Below are 13,949 nucleotides of genomic sequence, written 5' to 3'. Positions count from 1 at the left end.
GTTTGCAGGGACAATGACATGTTCTCCTCCAACTCCCTGCGAATTGCCTCGAGGCACTTGGCCCGCCTCAGGGCCCTCTGCATGGAGTTCTCCGTCCTGACCATCGTGAGCCGTGCCTCTTCTGCCCGCTGCCGCTCTGCATCTATAGCATGGCCTAACCGCTGCAACACGGAAGACACTTCCAGTCCTGGGTCCTCCTGCCCTCTGGCCGATGCCTGCCCCTCCAATGTCGAAGGCCCCACGCCATCATGGCTCCCACCTAGAGCCTGCTCCTGCTGCTGCTGTCCATGTGCCGTGTCTGATGGTGCCTGCACATCCTCCATCAGCTGGTCTCCAGTTGTGGTGTCCACCCCTGCTGGGCCAACGACTCCTGACTGTGGCAGGGATGTGAGCTCCACCAAGCTGGCTGTGTTGGTCAGGCCAGGTCCACAGGGGGCCCTGGTGGAATCTGGGCCGGAAGACGGTGTGGAGAATGACTGGCGCATAGTCTCCACAGAGGAGGAGAGGTCCGCCAAAGTGCGCAACACATGCAGGGACCCACCAACCAGGACGGAGCCCATACGTTTGTGGGACCCCTCGTCCGCAGGCAGTGGAGAGGCAGATGACATGGCACTCTCCCCTACCTGCGGACGAGCCTGGGACGGGGCCTCCCTGTTGGTACATGATGGTGCAGTCACAGGGTCAGGGACAGCGACATGCACAGGCCCCTCCGTGGTGACCTGTGCTGCCTCCTGCCCCTGGCCCTGGACTGCACCACTTGCACCACTGGTACTACCCCCACCAGGTCCCATGTGCGGCTCAGTAGCGGGCTCCTCCTCCTCTGTGGAGACCACCAACCTGGATGTCTCCACACCGTCTTCCGCCATTGGAAGCCCCTGTGGGGGCTCACCCGGCCCTTCCGCCACAGCCGTTGTGGCAGACGCAGCACCAGCCCTCTCGGTCCCGGATGATGGTAATTCCTGGGAGGGTGGCTGGGCCTTGCGTCGCCACCCAGTAGAGGCATCCCCGCCGCTTGGCTCCACAGCACCGTCCCCGCCCTCTTCTTCACTTGACGCTGCATAGAGGGAGACATGGAACACAAGCATCAGGGTACAGTACAAAATGCCCTAGACAGGAAGCAATAACACATGAGTGGCACTGTCAAATGTCACTTCCATCCTGTCATTCCACAACCCATGGGTCAATGCACACAACACACATGCAGAAACAGTCCCGGCGCCTGCAATCAACATCAATATCCATGTAGAAGGGCCCCTGTAAACCAAGATGTTGCCTTCAAACTCACATGCAGCCATGGCGTTTCAAAGTCACACACACACACTTCTCTGGCCCACACACACACGTGCACCATACAAGTACATGACATCAGCACCCATTCCTCACCCCCCTTCATGTCCAGGAACAGAGACAGCCATGCTTTCATGTGTGCATTCCGCATAGAGCTCCCCATGCACATCCACATACAGGCAAGCATCAGACTAGCAGCACACTGCAACATGCCCTGTCTCACACAGCAATGCTTGGCCACTTACCGCTCAACTCCGGACGGGTCTGCCTCCGAAGGATCTGGGCGTGGAGCGCTGTGCCTATGCATTCCAGGACCCTCATCTGGATGTTACTCATGCGTGCCCGGCCCCCCTCCGCGAGGCTCCGGGCCTTGTGGAGGGTCCTGGACCTGAAGTCCTCCCAGCGCTTCTTGACGTGCTTGATGTTGCGGGTTGCCACCCCCTCTGCGTTGATGACAACCACTACGTCGTCCCAGATCCTCTCCCGTCCTTCCTTGTTGGCACGTGATGTTCCGAAGAGGGCATCATAATGGCCCAGGACATGCTCCACCAGGACACCAACTTCAGTGGCAGTGAAGCTGGTGGCCCTCTGTCTCTCTGGCTGGGGGTTGCCAGTGGTGCCAGATGGGGATGTGCCCGACATGGCAACCCCAGAGGCAGGAGTGGGTGGGCAACTGGGTCCTGGGGCTGGGCTGTGGAGCGATGGTATCCCAGTCAGGAGTCTTCTTTTCCAGCAGGGGTGGACACAGCAACTGGACCTCTGCAGATGGCTGATGTGCAGACACCAAATAGCAGGGCACGTGGGCAGCAGACAGTCAGGCAGCAGCAGATGGCAGGTGGGAGCGTGCTCGGGGCTCTCGGGGGCAGGAAATTGGGGACGTAACTGGCGCTGCTGCAGGGTCGCTGCGCCACTCTGCACCACGGCTGGTTTTGGAGGCTAAAATCCATGAGTACGCTATGCTTGGAAATCGATTTTAGTGCACGCGGCTGGCGCAGACATTCGCACGCGTACACAGTGCGCCAGCCGCGTGCGCCAGATTTGTGCGAAATTCTATGAATTACCCTGGAAATCTCTCAGGATTTGCTGATAGCCTAAAACTGCACACACATGTGAATTCACAGTGAGTTCAACATAGATGGTCCAAACAGAACTTCAAAATCTCTCAATGAGTTTCAGCTGCCAAATTAGAGCCCTACAATCATTATGGAAAGTTTGTGGGCTTATTGAAGGAGCTCCTGACTTTTACTTTCAATTTGAGTTTTTTGTATACCTATAAGAGTGGGAGCATACAGGCCACGCTCATAACATTTGGTTAAGCTGAGTTTTGTTAGACTTTGGTGGGGTTTGTTGTTCTTTTCCTACAACGTAAGCAGTTTGTATTGCTAATTGATCCTTGTTTTCTCCCTTTTGTCCATGTGTGTGGTTAGTAGGACCGTTTGTTGTGTTTCCCTTGTAATCTTTACTTTCAATCATAAAAATGTTTAAATAATACCAACCCATGTTTTCCCTGTCCTCCACATTTTTCACCTTCCCCAACCCTTTCCTTTCTTACACAAAAGGCAAAAGGTCAAATGTTTCAAACAATCACAATAATTAAACTGTTCTATTTTCTATTTCTAGTCTTATTTGCCTGTGTGTATGTCTGTCCTACATTTACATTCATTAATTTGATTCACTTGCCTTTCCTTAGAAAATTAACCCACTTGAGTTACTGCATCAACAAATAAAGGAGCAGGTCCTCTAGTCCCTCTTGTTCTTTACCCCAAAATAGATATAAACCACATAAAATACTATTTTGATTTGTATTGGAGAGCATGTTTTAACCTAAAATACTTTCAGATTTGTGTGTGAACTAGAGAATCCTTCTTTGTTTAGCCACCTTCGATGGCTTTTCCAATGGCTATATGACTCTTTTTTGCATACCTTTATTTGCTCTAACAAGCGCAATGATCAAGCAGGAGAGGTAGTGCAAGAAGAGTAGATTAACTTCACAGAGAATGAGGACATCTTTCAGGACTTTGAGACGGACGATTTATCTGCTATCATTATGGGGGTAGATCATACTGTCAATTGTCCACATTCACTACAGTTCCGTGTGTAGGGACAAGAGTAGGGTTAATCGAGGGATGAGCAGTGAAGCATCTCAAAGGGGTGTTTCACACTGACAGAATATAAGGGGATGATGGAGAAAGTAAGGCCACCTGATAGGGGTGTGGCAGTACAGAAAACCCGTGTGCTACAGGTGTTAGAGGACATTGGCAATCTGTCAAGGGAAAGTCTAGCTATAAAGGCAATGCACACAGAAGCCTTGGTAGTTGCCAATTCCCTAGAGGACTTCCTGTAGAATCTATTTGATTGGGTCAGCCTTGTTGTTAGAGGAAGTGGTGGGAACCGACCCAGAAGAAGGCACAAAAGAGATGAGGGAAGAGTTAGGAACTCCAGAGAAAGAACTGGATGGTTCACAGGTTGTGGTGCTGTTGTAGACATAGAGGCAGCATTGAAAGAGACAGGAGAGGTATTCCTGGCATGAAGCACAATAAGCAGAGGAAGCAAAGGCCACTTCACTTGTACCTGTCCTTGCAGAGCAGGAAAGGTAGGCATAGATTGGCAAGTTTCAGCAGAGACAGGGCATCCTAGCCCTGATCCATGACGTTGCCCACTTCATACTTATTCAGAGAATGTTTTAGCTTGTTGGAGCAGGATAATGTTAAGGGGAAGGAATGTATTGTTGGATTCAAACTGTGCAAGATGCTTATTAGTATTGGAGGACTTTGAAGGGCTGTTCATTTGGAACTATTGCAATGCACAACTGCATTCAATGCACCATTTGTCTGATGACAGAGTGCACTTGTCAACATCCACTGATTCCCTCTTCAGAGAACCCTACAGTGGTAACGTCATCAATAAATGAGTCTCTTCAAGTGTATATATTATAGTGCTGTGGTCACCACACTATAGTTGAGATGCATGGTGAGTAGCATAGGAAATCAAAAAATGTAATCGGTAATACATCAATTTTTTCAATATAATAAATGTTTTATTGTTATATTGAAAACTTGATTTATTCAGCTATACCAATAATAAAAAAATAACTTTTTTCTCATCTGATGAATTTGGTCGAGATGTTGCAGACACAATTGTACATACAGCACCCCAACAGACTGGAACATTTTGGAAAACTCCATTTAAAAATTAAAATGTTATTAATAAAGCAAAAAAAGCGTTGAGGCATAGCCCCCACTCATTTTCCCATAGGGAAAAAGGTCAATGTTTGCTCGAGCGCGCATCACTTTTTAAAATAATTGCACTTTGGTTGCCACCTCCTCGCAAAATTAGAGAGATCTCTCATGGTGATTTGCATGATAGGGGCTTTTCAGAAATTAAAAAAAACGGCCACCTTTTCTTTTTAATTGCGAGAGATAACCTCGGCTACACGTGACTAATGGAAATGAAAATCAAACAGAAAAAGGCCATTTGTAGCAGGAACAAAATGGCATCAGACTAGAGGAGTGGGGGGTACCATGTGAAATTTAGGAGTTGGAGGGAGGCTAGTTGAGACACTACTGATGTAGAGAGGGGGACACATTTAAATGAGATCAGGTTAGAGGTGGGGAGCTGGATAATGCATGGTATGTAAAATTGTGGAGTTTAAGTTGGAGGAAATAACGATTTTGTTATGAAGGAATTTTGCGCGAATTGCGGCTAAAGACACATGTATATATATATCTGTGGCTACCTCCTCGTCAAATATGCGAAATGCAAGTGCGTTACAGGAATCATACCGTGGATAAGTACAGTGAGTGCAGGAGGAATCATAATGAGGGAGGGGCTGTTGCTTTCGGTGTGGGGATGGTAAGGGGAGAGCAATGAAGCCAGTCAACGTGCATAAACACTGGAAAGGTCAATTATTTACTTTTCAGCAAATAAACATGGCTGCTTCCTTCTACATTTTATTATAGCCAGGGTTATCGAGCACATATATATATAAAAATTGCCCTTTTCTAGCCCAAACTAAATAAAATGGATCATATAAGGGTTATTGATGTATTTATACAGTCTGTGTGTTTTTTCTATTTTTATAACTTACAAGAGTGGCTCTGAAAAGAGCTGTTTTGATGGTGGAAGGAGGAGGGCGGAAATTGGAAGTGAAGAAAATTAGGGTTGGAACATATAACAAGTGGTACAAATGGAATGTATGTTTTCTTAATGTTTGTGATTTTTTGGATTGTTTTGATTTTTTCAAAAAAAGGGGAGAAAAGAAATTGCCATTTTAAAACAAAACAAAATCCTAGCGGTGGCAGTTGGCTTGGTTCTAATAAATAACTACTGCCCAGCCATCTAGTTTGGCATCTCCCACGGGAATCCAATCGTGGCTAACGAGTCACATTATTTTGCAATCGCGTACATTCATCACTGGCAGTAGCGTAACAGGTTGACTTGCAGCTCTTTAAGGCACCCTTTCCCCACTGGTTGATGGAAATAAGCCTGAGGGTGCACTGGAAGATGGGAGAAATGTGGCTGGTGCTGCTGATGGGGAGGGTGAGAAGGTGGATGCGGCACAGAGGTACCGGACTGCTGACATGTTCCATAGGCTTTCATTTTCTTTTTGTAGTGGGCCTGCCTGCACGACTCATCCACTTCATCCCAATGCATTCTTACCAAATGTTGGATCATGAGAAGTCCCTAGACAGTGTGGTGGATGGTCCCCGTCGCATCACCTTCTGACAGAAAGTGCAATGTATCTCTTCAACCTACTTTAGGGATTTATGCTCCTTCACCCAAAAATACAGCTTTTCTTTCAGGAGGGTAACACATCAGGAACCCAGACAACATCATTAGGCTCGGGGTCTGCAGGAATAATGACCTGTTCAATGTCATCACTGCTGTTACTAGCCAGTCCAGACATGGTGTTATGCTATCACTGATTTCTTCAATAGCCATGGTTAAAATACAACCAATAGGATGTTGTGTATTTTGGCAGCCTGTGCTAATCATGGTTATAATGGTTAGGCTGGTTAGTTGCAGTTATCAAATCATATGCTTGATAACCGCAGCTAATCAGGTAAAGGTAACATGTTTGGACCTTTCACAATAGCAGTTTGAATTCAACATTTTAGTGGTTGTATGCAAAGTGCATTTTCAAAGATGTTATGGTATTGAAAGGTGGTGTTTTCTTTACATTGTACTTAGAGAAATGTGTCTCATTAGCAGTTGAGTGTTGGAGAGTACATATATATTGTTACTGGTGAGCATTTAAGTAATATATTTTTACAGGTGGAAATTTATGAAGAAGCTGACAACTCTTTCAGTGATTTGTCAGGTGATGAATCTCATTGTTCACAAGATTGTGGAGGAATACCTAAGTTTGAGAATGTGACAAATCTGATGTGCAAGAAATTGGCAAACTTTGTGAGAAGCATTGGCTATGCACGTGTTTTTGGTATCGCAACAGAACTTTGAATGGAGTTTTCCAAAGAACAGCTGTGTGTATGGCTCGTGGAGAGTGATTTTTGATTGGGAGTACAGGATATTTTATTCTTGGGAAAAGAAAAATAATAAATCATCTAATGGAAGAGCACATTGCAAGTTTATTTGGATCATTCAAAAGGAACTTGTAATGGAATTGGAGAAGTAGAGAAGTTGTCACAATATAAAAGCTTTTTTTGGGTACGATTTAAATATAAAAACACAAAGGCCCTCATTACATGTTTGCTGGTCTGGTAAAAGTGCTGGTAACAACAGTTATGGCACCTTTTCCGGACCTGCAAACTACAAGTCTGCCAGTAGGGGCTGCGAAATACCGGCTGGTTTTTCTGGCCCCTACTGACAGAGTTTTCACTGAAGCACCAGCACCATTACTAACTGGTTTGCTAATGGTGCTGGTGCTTCAGGGTTCCGGGAGTGGAAACATACTGTTCCTCGGCGGCCTGTAATATCCCGGTATTACAGGGATATCAGATGGTGGAGAAGGTAAGGTGAGTCTGCTGGTAACCCACTGGTTGCACCAGCGGGTTACCGTCAGTCTCGTAATGAGGGCATATGGCTCTTTCAAGAGCACACATAGAAGGTTTATAATAAAATGTAGTCTCTGTTTTCTTTCATTTTTGTACATTTCTATATATATGCATGTGTGTATAATAGCTATTCCTTAAAATGACTTTTCTTGGGTACACTGAGTGTTGTATTTCAGCAATGTTGGGTTGCTGCTGTAATATTGTGAAGGGAGAGTTCATTTAGATGTACTCTATCATTCTATACAAGCTAGTCATGTAGTGCTGGATGTTGTTGTTCGATATCCACAGGTCTTTCCGGTCTCTGAGGAAAGCAGAAACGACTTTATTGACATTTCTCTGAGTTTTCTCAGTCTTAGAATAAAGTTTGGCGGTCCATTGCCAATTTTGCTTCTGTGTTAGGTTGGAAATAATTAAGGTGGTGTGAGGAAAACATTCCAAGAGTTTTTCAAAATCTTGTTTCATATTAAAAAGCCAGAGACATACCGTGTGCATTAAGTTTAAAAATGTGTCGTCCAATTTGGTACTGTAGGAAGTGTAGTCACGTTTCATTGTCAATGCATTTTGAAAATGTGCATAGGCACTATTTTCTTTACACTTGTTGTTGCTAGGATTAAGGTGCAGGTTACTGAAAGTGCCTGTAAAATTAATGCATTATACACATTTGATTAAAGTGTTTAGGGTTGTAGACATTTTTTCTGAGAGATGTTTTTGTGTCCAATTTGGAAGAGCTTCCCCTTGTATAATGATTGTTGAGGGTTTATGGGTGTTCTAGTTTACAACACCCAGAACAGTGTTGCACTGTGTTTCAGTTGTGAGTAATATTGATAATACATTTCAGCCCATATGCTAGATCATTTGTGAGCAACAGAAGAAGGGAGCACTGTAAATTGGAGTAGTTACATTTCCAGGTGAAAAGTCAAAGTATGTGAATGTGCACTACGGGTTGGTTTTCAAAGATGCATTTTCTAGTGTACATGCTAGCATGTATGCTCATGTGATAGCTAGGTATTTATTTTTATCTAATTCTTAAAACTGCTTGACCTGCTTATCTGGTGAACAGCATACCAATTAGAAACATAACCTAGTTGGTCCAAAAGAAACATACTGGAGGAATATGTACAGTGGGCAAGCCCAAGGTTGTGACAATTGGCCATGGCCAAAGGCCATGGGTAGTGGCAGTGTAGTGTTTTAAAATATACAGTGGGCATTTCCATAGACCGTGTTCACTTGCCAGGGCTGAAAGCCCTGTCTAGTAAGCTCAAAAGGCATTGACCACAGCTGATGGCCACCTAGTGGATCCAAAAGAAGAACATTGGGGGGACATCCACAGTGGACTTGGACAAAGGCCAGGGTGAGTGGCACAGTAGTGTTTTAAAATATTGAGTGAGCATGTCCGAAGGCCGTGGCCACTAGCCATGGCTGAAGTTCATGGTAAGAGGCATGGTAATGTTTTAAAATATAAAGTGGCCATCGCCAAAGGCTATGCTCATGGGGAACAGATACAGTGGTCATGGGTGATCGCTTGTTGGACGGTAGAAATTTAAACTATACAGTGGGCATGGCCAATTACTGTGCTCACTGAGTAGTGACCCCGAAAAGTATAGTGGCCACAGCTCAAAGTTCTGACCACCGAGTGTGTCCAAAAGAAACATCATTTGTGGATTATGTATAGTGGACATGGCCGAAGCCCATGTTCACTGGCTTGGTAGTGTTTTAAAATATAGTGGGCCCAAAAGACATGTATAATGGCCATGGCTGAAGGACGTGCTCACTTATTGGGTCTAAAAGTGCATATTAGGGGAAACATGTGTAGGATACACGGCCAAAGGCCATGGCCACACTGCATGGCTAGTGGTTTCTAAAAAAAAATAAACAATTTCATAAAAAATAAACAATTTCATAGCAAAACCCTTAAAAGTCAGTGAAAACATTTTGTTGCTGGGATGTTAAGGTGACAATGTAATGCAACAAAATCCCTGAAATTCGGCAGACAATTCAGGCAAAGACACCTTAACTTCGTGCCCCCTGTTGCGCAGTCTATGACCACAATGATGACAACAGCAATTACATCACTAATGACATCACTTAATAAATACAATATGACATCACTGATTATATCACTGATGACATCAGTGGCATCAGCAATTAGAGGCTATGATATCACTGATTACATGAGTGATTGCATCACTGGTGACATCACTAATTACATCATATATGAGATTGCTGATGACATCACTGAAGGCTATGGCTACTGGCTTGGTAGTGCTTTGAAATATACAGTTGGTGAATCAGGTTGTACCTGTTAGTAAGGGGGAGAGAATATTGCTATAACTACCACAGTTTGTGAACAATTTGTTACTTAGGAAAGTGTACTGGTGCAAAAAATGGCTTGTAATGTTAATGCTGCCACTATGTTGAATGTTTTCATTTTTATGAAAATAATAAAGAAATACAAATATAGGTATGGTTAAGTTGCTAAACTCATAGTAAGAGCCCTTTTTCAGTTGCTTATTACTTCTCTCCCCCGGATGAATCCTCACTAAATGTTGCAAAAAAAATATATGGCCTGCTCTGAATTTTTTCGCCAAGTTGGGTGAGGTTTTGTGTAGGGAGAGGGGAAGTTATAGGGGGGTCCCAATATTTTTTTTCCATAGACTGAATTGGGAAAAACTTTGCGCACGGCTACAGTCCGAATGGCTGGATGGATTTTCACAAACTGTGCGACAGGAGCGGGGGCTTGGGGCAGAAAGCGTGCTTTTGTGTGTTTGGTGGAAATCGGAGCAGTACTTTTGTTGCAAAGGACTGAAATGTACCTTCCAAAAAAATTAGTGATATCTGGGTTCGCTCTGCTGACCCATTTCCCTGTTCACTACACGGACCGAAGACTCATTGGCCTGTGGTACACCGTGCTGGCGGCGAACAGTGGACGCGCTGGTTGGTTGCTGGAGGGAAACGTGCTGTGGGTCAACGATTTTGGGAAACGCCGCCATGGTGTATCGGAAACATTGTTGTGGTGTGTGTGGCAAGCCCCTAATGCATTGTGTGTATGGAGGGCCTCTTGTATGTAATTGTGTGGTCACTAAAAGTACTCATATCTGCCTGCGCTCCGGGGTCCCATTTCCCGGTTGACCGTGCAGTGAAAAATTTGATTGCTCTGCAGTGTACAGTGACGTGTTGTGCGTTAATAGTTTTGATAACGCCGACATGTTGTTTCCGAGGGCAGTGCAGCGGCGAACGGCCTGGAAAACATAGTTTACGGCATCTGGTGGTGGGAAGAAGGGATGGAAAGAGTGAGGGAGCGACACGTGCTGCAAGTAACATATCTCATTAGAAGAAGACGGTGGTGTTCCAGCGGTATCCGTGCATGCTACACCAATTTGCGGTTATCTGAAGAGGCAACAATCTGGTCATTGCATGCAGCCTTAGTTATGGCATGCAAGCTGCAGCAGCGATGTCTTTCTGTGATGAGTGGTGGCAGGCACATTTGCAGAAGGGTAGTGCATTCCACAAGACATGCACATTTACAGATAGGGTGTACTATGGTGTGCTGTGTGTGGTAAGCCTGTAGACCCTTTAATTCATGGCTGCAGCCCTTGCACAGAAAAGTATGTTCATTGGTTGAAAAGCTATGTGGACTGGTTGAAAGTCGGAGCCACATTGTCGCTTTGTGTGTGTGGTTTGGCTGCATTGCAAACATTGTTAGTTGCATGGGTGCGGTGATTGGTAGAACATCGTACAGTTGTCGGTGTATGGGTGGAGATTCTGCAGTGACCAGTTGTGTACTGTGTCCACTGGGTGCACTAATGGAATAGTGTAAATATGGAAGAGGTTACGGTGCAAGTGGTTCTTACACGTGCTTGCGTAGTGTGCATTGTGAGGATTAGTAAGTGTTGCAGTGCACTATGCAGTACTGCTTGTGTGTACGTAGTGCAGTGTGGAGAGCAGGACCAATGTTGCGACTATTGAGTTGTTTGGTTGGTATTATTACAATGGTTTCTGAATGGAAGTGGGTAGCAGTGGCAAACCCTGTGGTGGGGCATTATGGTAAGTGGAACATGTGTGCATGCATTCGTGCTTTAGGTTGTAGAGGTTGGGTAGAAGTGCTGGCACCTATGTTGGCTTTCTGGTGTGTGGCACATGCCTACATGTTTGCCTGAATGGCTTTGTTATGTTGTGTGGGTGTGGGCAAGACCTACACTGTTGGGTGCATGGTCGAAGGCTGTACGCCATAGGCCATGCACCCAGCAGGCTGCGCCTTCATCACAGACACCACAATGTAATGCAGACATGCACTTGTCAGTCTGCATGCATGTCAGGTTAGTGACTTGTACGCAATGGTTGTGGAGGACATTGTAGACTTGGTAGAGCAGCAGGCTGCTATACGTACATTCTGATACAGTGTACATAATTGCCCCTGTTGCACAATAGGGAGCCACATGCCACCATTTGTGTTTGCTATGTTTAGGCCGTTAGAAGACCCATGCATTAGGAAGTGCTGTAAGTTATGGCACCATCAAAGGATATGCTCACCAGCCCACATGTAAAATATGGCCAATGCACACAGTGTCCTACATACCATTCACCACAACTGCACCCAACAGCGTAGACTGTATAACAGCCACCCCAACCAATTGCAGCCATGCAGTTGTCACTCTGCATGCATTTGGTCAACCAGCGGAAGAGAGCTGCTATGCGTTAATTAGCATATGGCATACATCATTGCCCCTTTTGCACAATAGTCTGCCACATCCCACCATGTGCATTACATATGATTTGCCCCTTATAAGCTCTATGCTTTACGGAGTGCTTTACGATATTGCAGAATGGCGTGTTCACCACCACACATGTAACCTATGGCTAATCTATACAGCCTCCTACATATCGTTCAGCACATCCAATGGACCGTTATGTAGCCATGCGTGCAAATAGGTGCCCAGGGTGAAAGCTGGCCGGCTGCTTTGCAAATGGGGAGTGCAGTGCACATGACATGAGCATTTAACCGTAGCCTGTATTATGGCAGGCTGAATTGAAGATGGGGAGTGCAGTGCACATAGCTTGAGCGTTTGAAGTTGGTGACTTTTACACAATGGTTGTGGAGGACGTTGCAGACTTGGTACTGCAACAGAAGTGATCTGGTTAGTGTACATTAGCATACAGTGTACATCATTGCCCCTGTTAAACAATAGGGAGCCTCATGCCACCATGTGCATTTCCTGTGGTTTGGCCCTTGTAATCATCTTGCTTTTGGTAGTGCTGTAAGATATTGCAGCATGAAAGGCCATGCTCTGCAGCACACATGTAAACTATGGCTAACGTATACAGGCTCCTCGATTCCGTTCAGCACACCCAACGCAACGTTATGAAGCCATGCATGCAAAGATGTGCCTGTGGTGAAAGCTGCCAGGCTGAATTGCAGATGGGGAGTGCAGTGCACATGACATGAGCATTTACCCATACCCTGTACTCTGGTGAGTTTACTGTGGGGAGGACCTACAACCTTGTGTGCATGGCTGGAGTGGAAAGCGAAAAAAGGAGTCCTCCTGCTTTACTGTGCTGCGGCCCTCCTGGTACTTGGGGAAGCGTACGTGGCACATTCTGCATTTCTCACCATGCTGGCCAATGGAAATGGGAGTATGGCGTTTATCCAACAATGTGCCCAGGGTGTGCATGACAGTAAAGAGCTCCAATAGGGAGAAGGACTCCTCCTGCTTCACTGGGGCGTGGCTCTTGCGGTACTTGGGGAAATGCACATGCCACATTCTGCGCTTCTCACCATGCTCGCCAATGGAAATGGGACTATGGGGAATGTCCAATCAGGGGCACAGGGTGGGCGTCACAGGAAAGGACGGCAATCATTTTTTGCATTAGTTTGTGCAGTGCGGCTGGAAAACATGGCAAGAGGCACAGTTTTTGTCATGGGTGATGCCTTTGTGGAAGATGTGTTTGTGTATGCCCTCCAAGAAGGCTTTTGTGGCAATTTCCATTCGGAGGAAGTGGATGCTTTGTGGTGCAGTGTCAAATTGTGCTGTTTCGGTGGAGTGCTTGTAGAATGTCGATGCATGGCCTCTTTGGCAATTGTACATGTTGTGGTTGTGCACTTGGGAGTCTTCTTTTTGGGTTCCATGGCTTGTTACAGTGTGTACCATCAACTGAAGAAGATGATGAAAGCAGTGCAGGACATTTTTCCCACTGCCAATGTGCTTTTCTCATGTATACCCTGAGAATAGTGTGGAAGTATTCAAATGATTCCTGTCGCCAGCCAGAGGCCGGAAGGGGTCTCATCAACAGAAGCATGTGTGACTTCTTGAGTGCTGCTGGGATGTTCTACTGTGAGGATGAGAACATTGGTACTCGATATATAAACCTTTTCAAAGGAATTGGCATGTCGTTTTCGAACAGTGGCAATGGCATTTTGTTTCACAATCTACAGGCTGCACTGAAGACCCTATTTTAAGATTGTTAGCTGACATTGAAAACACAAAATCACTGATAAAAACTACAAATAAAGATGCTTCTAATGACACGCCTTTAAAAAAAAAAAAAAAAGGCTCTTTTAAGAGCTGCCATAACTAATGACGTCCCCTACCCTGGTTGAAAGTTATTCCCCCACACCTGCGCACACAGCACAAAAAGTCTGCAATTATCGCG

Source organism: Ambystoma mexicanum, chromosome 5p (genome assembly GCF_040938575.1).
Source record: "Ambystoma mexicanum isolate Mex_15411 chromosome 5p, UKY_AmexF1_1, whole genome shotgun sequence".
In the NCBI taxonomy this organism is placed as follows: domain Eukaryota; kingdom Metazoa; phylum Chordata; class Amphibia; order Caudata; family Ambystomatidae; genus Ambystoma; species Ambystoma mexicanum.
Note: the sequence above shows the minus strand (reverse complement) of the source record.